This window comes from Microtus oregoni, unplaced genomic scaffold (assembly GCF_018167655.1).
Source record: "Microtus oregoni isolate MIOR12 unplaced genomic scaffold, Mior012 000030F_ref0000283, whole genome shotgun sequence".
Lineage (NCBI taxonomy): Eukaryota > Metazoa > Chordata > Mammalia > Rodentia > Cricetidae > Microtus > Microtus oregoni.
The window spans coordinates 10,212,402-10,226,114 of NW_024543089.1; positions in this window are offsets into that span (position 1 = coordinate 10,212,402).

Genomic DNA, 13,713 nt, shown 5'->3' on the forward strand with positions numbered 1-13,713 from the left:
TTGATAGCATTGATCAACATTTCTGTTTTTGTGTCAGTACTACTTTGTTTTTATCACTATAGCCTTGTATTACTATTTGAGGTAAGAGAAGGTAATGCTTCCAGCACCTCTTTGATTATTCAGCAAGGTTTTAGTTACCGTGTGTGTGTGTGTGTGTGTGTGTGTGTGTGTGTGTGTGTGTATATGACTCTTTATGAACCTGAAAATTGTCTGTTCAAGATCTATGAAGAATTATATTAGAATTCTGGTATGAAGTGCATTGAATTAAATCTGTAAATTGCTTTTGGTAATGTGGCCATTTTTACTATATTAATCTTACTAATCCATGAGAATAGGGATTCTTTCCCTCTTCTGATATAATAGACAATTTCTTTCCTCAATGTCTTAAAGTTTTTACTCTGCAAGTTAGAGTAATACCAATAGACTTTACATTTCTTTTGAATCTATAAGAAAAGAAATGGTTTTTCTGATTTCTTTTTTACTTTGTCATTTGCATATAGAAGGCTAATGGTTTGTGAATTCACATTCTGCTACTTTACTGAAAGTGTTTATCAGATGTAACAGTTTTTATTGGAAAATTTAGGGTCACTTATGTATGCTATCATATCATATCATCCTTCAAATTTGTACTGCTTATTTTCCTTCAGCTCTCTTAATGCTTTATATAAAACCTCAAGTACTACAATGTAAAAGTATGAAGAGAGTGAACAACCTTTTCTAACTCCAGATTTTAATGGAAATGTTTTGCATTTCTCTTCATTTAAGTAGATATTGGTTGAAAACCTGCAGTAAATTATCTTTATTATGTTGTAGCATGTCTTTTGTGTCAATAGAAACGTCTGTATGTCAAAAGTCACCTTTACTTAGGCTGAGTGGCAGCCTATAGAATAGAAAAATGTTTTACCATCTACATATCAATTAGGGGGCTAATGCACAAAATATTTTCACAAAATGAAACAAAGTGTACCTCAAGATAACAAATAATTCAATTAAAATGGTAGACAGATATAAGCAGAGTTTTTAAACAGGATAATCACAGACTGATAAGCTCTTAAAGAAATGAGAAACATCCTTAGTTATCAAGAGTATACAAGTAAAGTTAACTTGAAGATTTCATGTTAAACTAATCAGAAAGATCAAGATCAAAACTAACAAATAATAGCTTATGTTGGCAAGGATGTGAAGTAAGGGGAACACTCATCTTTTCCTGGAGGAAGTGCAAATTTGTACAAACATTATAGAAATCAGAGTGGGAGTTCCATGGGAAGATGAAAATCTAGTTATCTCATAATCTAGCCAGATCATTTTTGGGTATATACCCAAAGAATGATTTATCCTACTACAGAGACAATTTCCCAACTACTTTTGAAGCTGCTTTTTTTTTTACAATAACTATATACTGACAACAAGTTAGTTATTCTTCAAGGGATGAATGGATAACTACATTTACATAACAGAAAATTTCTCAGCTATTAAAAACTGAACTTATTAAATTAGCAAGTAATGGGCAGAATCAGAAAATTATCCTGAGTGAGGTAACCCAGATCCATAAAAACAAACACAGTATAAATTCTTCTATATGTGTGTGCAGCTGTTAATTCAATGATAAACAAGCTACAATCTATAGAACCACAGACGTTGAGCACAGAGTAAGGAAATAACTGGAAGAAATAGAACTATTTAGGAAGAACAAATAAGTAGTAATGAATTGACAAATTGGTTGAGACTGGAGCAAGAGCATTAAATAGGGAAGGAGGTGAGAATGAAGGAGAGAATATGTGGAGGGACAGATAAAGTTAGTGGCATTTGAGGCATTGTTTGAAAACCTAACACAATACAATTTTCCTAAAATATATACATTTATGAAGGTGAGCTAAATGAAATCAGTACATAACAGGAGAAGAGAGCCCCAAGTGGACATCTTTTATTACCAAACAGAACTCCTAGTACCAGGAATAGACTATGTCTAATTGAGTTGTTGGCCAAAAGAGTCCCATAAAACCACAAAATAACCCATGACATTGCCAATTCTCTATGTTACTCTCCACAAATTGAGGGCAAGCCCTTGTTTCTGAAGACAAATATTACACTGTCAATTAAACATGGGGAAGTCAAACTATTACCTACATATAGCCCTCACCCCAGTGGGTTAGTATTCTTGGTATCAGATGGTACTCTTCATACAAGCAAGGGAGAAAAGTAAATACCAACGCATCTACAAACTCTTCAGTCTACAATGATGTCATGCTTACAACATGATCTAATACAAAGGTGGCACAGACTTATGGAACTAAGAAACAAATATTTAATTTGACTTATGTTCCACTCCATGAGATAGTTGAAAACCATATCTGACGGTTAGATGGCAAAGACCTGACACTAGACAGTCAAGGGACTTAGGAGTAAACCAAATGTTACTGTTCAACTAAAGGAAATTATCAATAAAATGACTCAGAATGACATTGTACAATACTCATGGAGAGTTCTTTGACCAGTCCTCATCAGAGAAGACAAAGGGGCACAAATACAGAGATCCAAATCAAGTAACTATTGTAACAGGAGTAGTGACGGCTTGTTCATCCCAGCTGCCTGGCTAGCTTACACCCAAAATAACCACACAGGAACTGTATTAATTAAAACATTGCTTGGCCCATTAGCTCTAACTTCTTCTTCTTCTTTTTTTTTTACTGTATCTCTTTTTTTTAATGAGAAAAGGAAAAAAAAAATTCCCCCTCCTCCCAGCCTCCCACTTCCCTCTCCCTTCTCCCACCCTTCTCCCCCTTCTCCCACTCCTCCCCCCCTCACTCCCCAAAGAGCAGTCAGGGTTCCCTGCCCTGTGGAAAGTCCAAGGTCCTCCCCGCTCCGTCCATGTCTAGGAAGTTGAACATCCAAACTGGCTAGGCTCCCACAAAGCCAGCACATTAAATAGGATCAAAACCCCGTGCCATTGTCCTTGGCTTCACATCAGCCCTCATTGTTTGCCATGTTCAGAGAGTCCAGTTTTATCCCATGCTTTTTCAGTCATAATCCAGCTGGCCTTGGTGAGATCCCAATAGATCAGCCCCACTGTCTCAGTGGGTGGGTGCACCCCTCGTGGTCCTGATTTCTTTGCTCATGTTCTCCCTCCTTCTGCTCCTCACTGGGACCTTGGGAGCTCAGTCCGGTGCTCCAGTGTGGGTCTCTGTCTCTATCTCCATCCATCACCAGATGAAGGTTCTATGGTGATATGCAAGATATTCATCAGTATTGCTATAGGATAGGGTCATTTCAGGTTCCCTATCCTCAGCTGAACAAGGAACTAACTGGGGACGTCGCCTTGGGCACCTGGGAGCCACTCTAGGTTCAAGTCTCTTGCCAACCCTAAGGTGGCTCCCTTAACTAAGAATTGTGCTTCTGTGCTCCCCTATCCAACCTTCCTTTATGCCAATCATCCTTTTTCCCCAAGTTCCCCCATCCTCCCCTTCTCCCTTTTCTCTCCCCATCTCCCCTTACCCCCATCCCACCCCACCCCCAAGATCCCAATTTTCTCCCCGGCAATTTGTCTACTTCCCATAGCCAAGAGGATAACTATATGTTTTTCCTTGGGTTCACCTTCTTATTTAGCTTCTTTAGGTTCACCAATTGTAGACTCCGTGATTCTTATTTATGGCTAAAAACCAATTATGAGTGAGTACATCCCCTGTTCATCTTTTTGGGTCTGGGTTACCTCACTCAGTATAGTGTTTTCTATTTCCATCCATTTGCATGCAAAATTTGAGAAGTCATTGTTTTTTACCGTAGCGTAGTACTCTAATGTGTATATATTCCACACTTTCTTCATCCATTCTTCCATTGAAGGACATCTAGGTTGGGAATATACCCAAGAGATGCCCGATCATATGACCAAAGCATTTGTTCAACTATGTTCATAGCAGTATTATTTGTAATAGCCAGAACCTGGAAACAACCTAGCTCTAACTTCTTATTGGTTAATTTTTACATCTCAGTTTCACCCATTTCTAGTAATCTGTGTATTGCCATGTGGCAGTGGCTTACCAGGAAAGATTCAGCATGTCAGTCTCTGGCAGCTCTATGGCAGCTCCCTGATTCTGCTTTCTTCCTCCCAGAATACAGCCTAGTTTATCCTCACCTAGTTCTGTTTTTCCCTGCCATAGGCTCAAAGCACTTCTTTATTAACCAAAGAAAGCAACATATCAACAGGAGGACCTCCTACACTACACTATGAAGAAACTCAGAGAACTTGGAACACTTAGCCCTACACAGGATGTCTCTCAAACTCACACCCCCAATAATCTCAGGGAACCCACTAGAAGAGGTGCCAGAAAGATTGTCAGAGACAGAAGGAATGAAGGACCCCAAGGAAACAAGGCCTTCTAAATATAGCAGTGCCGAAACACATATAAACTCCAAAATACTAGAGTAGTATGTACAGGGACAGCATGGATCTGTAACAGAGATAGTGTAGGTATACAACACAAGAAAAAAGTTCATAATTTATTTGTTTCAAATTATGGGCTATATATCAAAATAAAAACTCTCCTTTGATTTAATTTCCAAGTTTTTACTTTGTTTTTTTTTAATAGTTTGATCAACAAAGAGTAAAATTGCCTTTATCTTTTAACAGAAATCTTGATTTGACTGCATAAGCATAAAACTCTAAATTACCTGTAATGTCAATAATTAGCAGTACTCAGAATGGAAGAATGGCAGTCTAATTAGACAGAGTCTACATGCGAGGCACTGTGCTCAGCGAGTCAGTGATTACCCTTGCTGACTTTCCAGTAATCTACCAAGGAGGTGGTACAGTTACTTCTAATTAAATGAAGACATTCGAGACACACAATTTTCATTTAACTTGTTCAGGGATACTTAGAACATTTGTAGAACATACAAAGCCAAATCCCAGAAATATGATTCAGAGTAGATAGTTTCCCAGAAACCAAAAATTTCTGCTTTCATCCATTTTTTATTTCTTTATTTACCTTTAAATATCTTTAGAGAATGGTAGAAAAATCATATTCAAGTAATTTAGAAAGAATATATATATATATATATATATATATATATATATTCACAATGTGGTGTTTTTACCTTTTTGTTAAACTAGAATTGTGTTACTTCTATGGCAATAGAGTTATAAATTCTGCTTGGTGTAGGTTGTATCTTCTCATGTTGGGGCTGAATCCTTTATTCACTGGGATGACTATTATAATAACAAATTTGGGGAAAGTGAAAAGAAGTATAAATAAGTAAAAAAAATAAGTTTCCTGATATTTTTGCATTTCTACATATTATCTTTATTAACATTTACCAACCAGTGGGTCATAACTCCTTTGGGAATTGACTGGCCCTTCCACAGGGATTACCTAAGACCATCAGAAATCACAGATATTTGCATTATGATTCATAACATCAGAAAAATTATAGTTATGAATGTGGTGAGACCTCCAGTATTATACAGTAAATGCACATCTGACAGATATATTGGACTATCTATGGGAAGTATATACATACATGCCAAATGGAGAACCTGTTTTTCAGAGCTGTGGAAACACTTGTCCTTTGGATAAGTCGCTGTCAATTCTGAAGAAATTTTGTGAAATCATGGCATTTCTCCCTTCTATAGTATCCCAACAGTGTATCAAACTGACTTTTCCTGGGCAACAAGATACCTTCTCCCACACCATGATTCACTCACTGAAGGCTTTGTTCTCATAGCCAAAATCCACATAAGAATAGTCTCACACAAACTTCCTTTATTGACAGTACTCACTAATAGGAATGGAGCCTCATACAGGAGACAATATGTCTGCTCTAACAGCAAACTCAAGAAGGTATAGTCTACTGGTCTTCTGCTCTGCCTTAACAGGCTACTAATATTCTATATTTACCTTGGTTTCAAATAACATAAGATCATATCCCAGAAAATTAGCTGTTTATACAGGAAAAAGGCCAGAGTCACTAAAACAAGTTGCAGAGAGAAAAATTCTCACCTGGGTACCCTGATGTTAGAGTCAAAATCAGGGTCCCCAAAAGAGAAATTCCTTTTAACTCAACCAGGTGGTCCCTAATGCACATCAAGCCCATAGGTCAGTATAGCTACCAATGCTGTGTTCCCAGTCACAGCGGAGTTTCCCAACCATGCCACTTCTGAGACTTAAAGTGCCTCCTTGCCAGATCCATAGGTATTTGTGACTCTGTGAAAATGTATGCTTGATACTATTGTTACCGCTTATGGGATTGTTAACTTGTCTGTATGGCTATATAAACTAAAAGCTTTGTGAAGATTATCCGTTTTCCCTTACATTCTTACCCTTACTTAAACTTATGCTCTTATCTCCTCATGCTGCTATGCTCTTCTTCTCCCTTTTTTCATCTTTCACCAAGGAATTAAAAAAATATATTAGAAAAACATGCCTAAATCAGTCAGCTTGTTCTACCTGTCAGATCCCATTCACAAGAGAGTTTCTGCTTGTCGTAAAAGTTATTGTCTGGACCCTGGGGAGTGCTCAGGCTGGTATTTAGGAGCCCTGGATACATGAAGTAGCAACAAAAATAATTTTATGGTTGGGGGTCACCATGACATGAGCAACTGTATTAAAGGGTCATAGAAAGAGAAATGTGAAAAACCAAAGGTATATTTGGATTATTTTCAGGAATTAAGGAGATCTTCAAGGCTATTCTTTTATTCAACTTAAAGATGAGAAAACAGCGTATTAAGAACTAAGTCAATGACACAGTATGTTGTAACACTGCTAACTTTCCACATTACCTCTCTCAACATAGATTAACACAACTGAATGATAGACATTTATTAAATGATATGAAAGCATTGCTTATCATGTATATGAATACGTACAACATTTGTGTCCACAGATTCTAGTTAAAACTCCTACCTTAGCTCCAGGGTCTAGGTAAGACCATATCTACAAAGTACAATGTTCTGCTTTTGATAACAAAAAATTTGATACCTACAAAGACATGGACAAACACCAAGATAAGCAATTTATTAATACGGGGGATGGAATAGAATAAACATCAGTTGCTTTCATATTTTTCTCTAGACATACACAAGTGCAGAATAGCATTTTTTGTGGCTGAAGTCCTTAAAAATTAAAGGTTCACCTACAAAAAAGATTATCACTTTGTTTTCATTTTAATGTGGTAGAATACTGTTTATGCAGGAGTAGAATCTATACATGGTCCACTGACATTAACTGTATCAGGAAGCCAAATTCTCTGAAGTGAATACAGAGATCTAAAAATAAGGTACATACTTAGTTTGTATCCTTCAACTAGTGGACATAATATGACATAAAATTAAATGAATGTAAAATCTAGGAAAAGCAATACGTAATGGACGAGAGTAGTATATGTGTCAAAATAATTTGCTTAATTATATGTTTTTTTCTCTTCCCCTTAGATTAAGAAAAGCAAGTATAATCTTCTGATAAAAATACAAGATAATTGTGCAGATGGATGCAAAAATAAAAATAACTGGATGTAATTAAGACAGATGGAAAGGAAACCAAAAAGACAACATAATTAAAATTTACCACATATTAGTATAGGAAACAAAAGGCGTAATATAGGGGAAAAATAAAGCCCTCTAATGATTATTAGAGGATGAAAAAAGAGACATGCAGTTATTAAAATGATAAGAAATGAGAGACAGATTGAAATAAGAACTGTGCACAACTGCATGTATCTTGCGTCTTTGAATTTAAGGAACAGATAAATTGAAACTTTATTTTCCTCAGGCAAATCACATTTTTCTGAATGCCAACATTTCACTCTTCAGGATGGTTTAATATGCAAATCATGCTTAGAGCGATGCCTTTAATTAACAGAAAGTCAGTTCTAAATACATAATGAAATAAAATAGGCAATAGAACCAGCAAGTACAAAGCCTGGGGCTCCATCCCAAGCACTATAGGAAGAAAGGGAAAAAATGCTAAATTTAGCTTCACAGTTCACTTCTCTCTCCTACAAATTAATGTTTCCAGGACAATTTCAGAAAAGAATACACCTATTCAAAATCCAACTGTCTTGACCTTTACTAACTCAAATGCAGTCCCTCTGCTGTAATAGAACAATGCTGAGAAGAGGGGTGTGGTGGGGTGGAAAAATAACGAAAATGTTTATTACAGGCTTCTTCAGTATCCCAACATCAGCCTGAAAGTTTAAAGTGTATTTTTACATGTTTTTTTTTCAGAGAAAATCAGTGTGTACATTAAGAGTATTTCATGTGGCTATGTTTTAAATTGTTCCTCCTTTCCTTTTTAATCACTTTCTTAGAATACTAGAAATAGGTTATGACTAGAAACAACATACAAAATATTGTATTTTATGTTAAAAAACAAATGATAAATTACAATACATAGCACACATACTGGGATTGGGGTAAAACCAGACATATAGAAAGAAAATCAGGAGAGAGAGAGAGAGAGAGAGAGACAGAGAGAGAGACAGAGAGAGAAGTGGGGAAGACAGGTGAGAGGAGAGAAAGGGAAGCATATTCATGAGGTAAGATCTTTCAGGCTTTCGCTTTTTATAAAAATATTTACTTCTTTAAAGTTATCATTTTTAAAGAAAAACTGTTCTATTTATGCTTGTGATACTAAGTATGTTACCTTCCTCTCAACTTCTCTCAAAAATACTAGCACAACAAACCTCACTCAAATTTATTTGCAAGGAATAATTCAGAAGGATGGCTGCCTCTAGGGTGAAAAGCAGCAACAAACTGAATAGGGTACATATACAGGATTTCAGGGGCAGCAGAGCTTTTCAAGGTGGCTTGGGATTGGTGGATTTTTATAGCCTGATTTTGGAGCAAACTGAGGGACTGATGGAATTTCACACCCAGGGATTGGTAGAATTCTTCAACCTGATTCTGGGGCAAGCTCAGGGATTTTGGGGATGTCACATCAGGGTCAATGTGTTTTTTATTGGCTCCTTTCACACTACAGTATAGCCATAACTCAGTGCTGAGTATCCATCTTGAAGCCATCTTAGGGATCACAAAATATCAACACATTAAAACTGAAAATGGCCAAGGTACAAAGGAAGCTCCAAGAACTTTAGTAAATGGTTGTACAAAGCAATTATTGCCCTCTTTTCTTAGGAAATTGCAAGAATTTTAGGAGTGTTATAAATAAGAAAACAAACACTTGTAATGATTTATTGGATATCAATATTGGCTTGTATTTTGGCTTATTTGTATACCTTGGAGGTGTGCTAAATTCTTGTGTTCCTCTAAAAAATAATTGAACAGAGATTATACAATTTTAGAGATAATTTAAATAAAGTTCCAAGCAAAGAAGCAGTCCAGAGTGAAGAGAACTGTTAGCAGCTCCACAGGCCCTCTCCACAAAGGATATTGTCATTGATAGCACATAAAGTAGGTAGTTTGCCTGATTTGTGTTCCTTCCTTGAATCTTTATGTGTATGTTACATGTATTTCTACATTTAACTTCCAGTGCCTTAAGTCTCCTTAGCATCTTAACTATTTAACTCAGAATCTGTATTTTGTATGACAGGTTGCGTAGAGTGCTCTGACATGTCTTTATGTATTAAACAATTCCAACAGCTGATTTTGGTTAGCCTCTACTAGAAGATTTTCTTCCTTTTTCTTCTGCAACTTCTTTTTCTCTAATTCTATTGTTCGGCTTTCCTCATTTCTATGCAAAGTTTCATGATGCAAGTGTTTTGTTTAGTGTTTAGTCTGTTAATTTTCTTCATTTTAGTGTCCATGGCTTGATGTAGACTGCTCCCTTCTTTGCATTACAATATATCCATGAGTCCATGGAGACTAAGACCGGAACAAAATGGTTCATATGAGAAATGTCTTCTATAGAATAATGAGCCCTTAACTGGGCTACTCTTTAGTAAGATTATGTAGCCTTTAGGAGTAGATGGTGAAAGTATGTTATTAGGAGCAGGATTTGAGAATTCATTGCTTTTCCCCACTTTCTGTTTTCTTCCTCTGCTTCCTCTGGGAAGAAAATTTGGACATTTTGCCCCTGCTTCAATATTCTTCCTATCTTTATGGAATTTGTCCTTCTGTGTGCATAAACATAAATAAACTCATTCATTCTTAAGTTGTTTTTGCTCATTTTTTGTTTGTTTCGCTGGTGTTTGTTGTTTTTTTTTCCTCAGCTACAGAAAACTAATAACTCACATATAGCATATTTTACATCAAGCACATCAGGAATAATTAACTTAGTGATTGGTAAATAAAAGAAAGAAGAACTATTAGTTGATACATATGTCACTTATTCTTAGAAATTCTAGGGGCAATTTAGTGATTTGCTTGGGTTTTGTTGTTATTGTTGCTGTTTTCTTCCATATTGTATTAAAATTCATGTAATTGGAATCTCACCTTCATTACTAAGGAATCGGAAGTTTCAGTGCTGGGGAAATATTTGAGGTTAAACAAATGATCTTAGTTGGGATTCCATTCTAAAGTAGAATCGATGAACTAGATGTATCATCTCATGTGTTACATAAAGAACCAATACTAAGTGTGTGGTAGTAGGTAGTCAAACCATACGTGCAACGCTGTTTGAGCTTCTGAATGAGTTTCACTCAACTGAATAATAGGATATGTCCTTCTTACATGATTTTGTGGTAAATTAATGGTAGTCATGGGAACCGAAATCATTTAAAACCATAGCCATCTAGCTTCTCCTCTGGAGGTCTACATCAAACACTTGTTTTTTGCATTGAGTTCTGGGGACCTCATGTAAACAAATCTCTAATGAGACTAATGCTATGGTTATTAGATTCTTGGCTCTCCTAAAGCTATCATCAGAAACATAAAGAGAATGTTACACAAAATGACATTTAAACTAAAACAATTGTATCATTTTAAAGTGAACTATGAGATTAAAAAAGCCTAGTCATCTATAGTTTCCCAAACACCACCAACTTAGCATATTCATAGAATTTCTAATAACTACGCAAATTAGAATGGAGATCTCCCCAAAATATTTCAAATTAAAATTGAAAGTGATAAATTCTCTTGGAATGTTAATATTCAATATTTATTCCATAAAGCCAGTTTCCAAAGCTAACCAATTGAAGACTTAGGCAGTGGAGATAGTTCACTTCATATCAGCTGGAAGTAAAAAGTGACTCAAGATAAGTCAAAATTGGTATCATGCTGAAATATGGAGATAACAATTAATTCATAATCAAAAGATGAATATCAAATCAGGCTATACCAAAATGCAAAAAAAGTGAGCCCACTGTGAAATAAAATCTGAACATTCTTGACACTGAGCAGAACATCTCTTCAGCACATTTCTCAGTTGAGCTTTCTAAATAACAGGCATTTCAAGTGTGATTTCTCTCAAAAATTCTCACAAACTGTATACAGTGCACTGTTTAACACAGCTCCAGAACACAAGAATGCAAAAGCAACTTTCCAAGTCATAAAAGCAAACAACCAAGGTATTTTCCAAAAATAAAACTGAGTAAAAGGAATGTTTCCTTTATCAAGCCATCCACAAGTCTTAAAGTACTCTCTGTTGCCTCTAGGATGAGGGAAAAACTATGAAATAAACACATAACCAAACAGCTACTAGGATTCCCCTTATCCGTAGAACCAACACACTCAAGCATTCTCTGGACACTTCTCACAATTGACAATAGGTTCTGGGCTGAAAAAACAGCCAATATCACCTGGGATGTTGAGACTCTTTTTCATTACTGGTTCATCACACCTGTTAATGAACTCGTCACTACTTATCTTAGTTTCCAGACATTCCAAAAGAAATTAGGAAACAGAAATTGACAAAGAAATGGATATATTTATAATCTAATCAAAGGAAAAAGCATCTAATTTTCTTTTCTGTGCCTGTGTTCACCTTAAAGTTTGTGGTAGACAATCAGACAAAGAGCAGAATACATATAAATTTAATTGTGACAAAGTTAAGTAAGTCATCTTTTCCATGGGAGAAAATGAGTAAAATACAAACTACCCTCATTGCTTCTATTCATTGTCACTGATAGTTAAGTCTGTTTCTGAAGACGGTGCTATAGACATCTGATCTTAGAGATATATTTCTGAAAGAAAAGAGTCTTAGGAATCTTATAGCTTGGTGGATAATTACATCTCTATAATTCCAAGGCTTTCCAAAGATGTTTGTTTCTCACTCTATTTATTCATTTGACTTGTATAAAACAGAATTTCTGTAGAGGAAATTTTAGGCTCAGATTTCTGCTTATCTACACACCAGGTATAGGTCACTTGAAAACAGTTGATACAGTTTTATGCTATTTATATTTCAATACATTGTAAAATTGAAAAAGAAGATAAAGTACTACAAAGCTTTTTCTTAAACTTCCTCATCCTTTCATGAGGATTTTATAGACATACATTTCTAATCATTTGTCTTTAAAATTCAAATCAATGTGAAATGTCAAGTTCAGAAATAGATGATTTCAAACACAGAAATACTAGCTCCCTCTTCCTTAAAATAGCTGCCTTAGCCTGGCAGAGGTGGCACAGGCCTTTAATCATAGAACTTAGAAGGCAGAAGTCAGAGGCAGGCAGATCTTTGTGAGTTCGAGACTAACTCTGTGAGACTCTAAGAGCTAGTTCTTGGACAGGCTCCACTACAGAGAAACCCTTGAGAAAAAAAAAAAAAAAAAGCTAGATAGTCTTGTACACAAGACTGTATGACCCACATAGCTTGCCTTCTTAGCATTGTAGAAGAAAATGAAAATCATAAAAGAAGAAAATGAAAGATCATGTGCTTCAAAAGATTTAAAACTACAACAGTTAACATTGGTGTATTTGTAAATGGTGATTTACATAGTATATGTGCTAATTTTCCAATTGCCTGGCCACAGTAATTTTAATTCTGTCTTCTATCTCAATGTCCTGAAAAATTCTTCAAATTTTCTTTCGGCCATCCCCCACTAAATGATTTTATTGCTAGAATTCACGTTAAATACTGTCATCCAAAATGCAAATAATGCAGAAAGAATGTCATTATCGAGAAACAATAAGGTATAGAAACCAATTTAATGACAGATTATCGTATTTTTCCATAAATGAGAACATGACCTCAGCAAAATGAGGTTGAACATTAGTGTTTGATTATAAAAGGAGAATTTAAGGACTATAATGGGAGGCTAATCAAAAGAGCAATGACCTACAATTGGAGGTTAATTAAAATATCATTGACTTATGAAACACATTTTAAATTAGATACCATGAATATAAAACATATCAGGATTATAGAAATCTTAATTTTTTTAAATGGTATTTTGTTTTTATAGAGTTAAAGTGGGGAATTAAAAAAAAAGAATGTAGAAAATTAAACCCATATTATTTCCTAAATTCATTCAATCTTGTCATTCATTCAATTGTAAGTTACTAATATGACAAGCTAGACCAGTGGTTCTTATCCTTTCTAATGTTATGACCCTTTAAAACAATTCTTTGTGTTGTGGTGACCCACAACCATAAGATTATTTTCATTGCTACTTCATAACTTCAATTTTACTAATTGGAAATCATAATGTAAATATCTGTTTTTTTAATGGTCTTTGGAAACTCTTGTGATGCCCATCTTGTTAGATGCCCAAAGGGAATCACACCGACAGGTTGAGAAACTCTGAGTTAGAAACCAAGTAAATAAAATAAAATAAGAAGTATTTGGAACCATCATTGAAAAATGAAATTATAGTCTATAAAATATT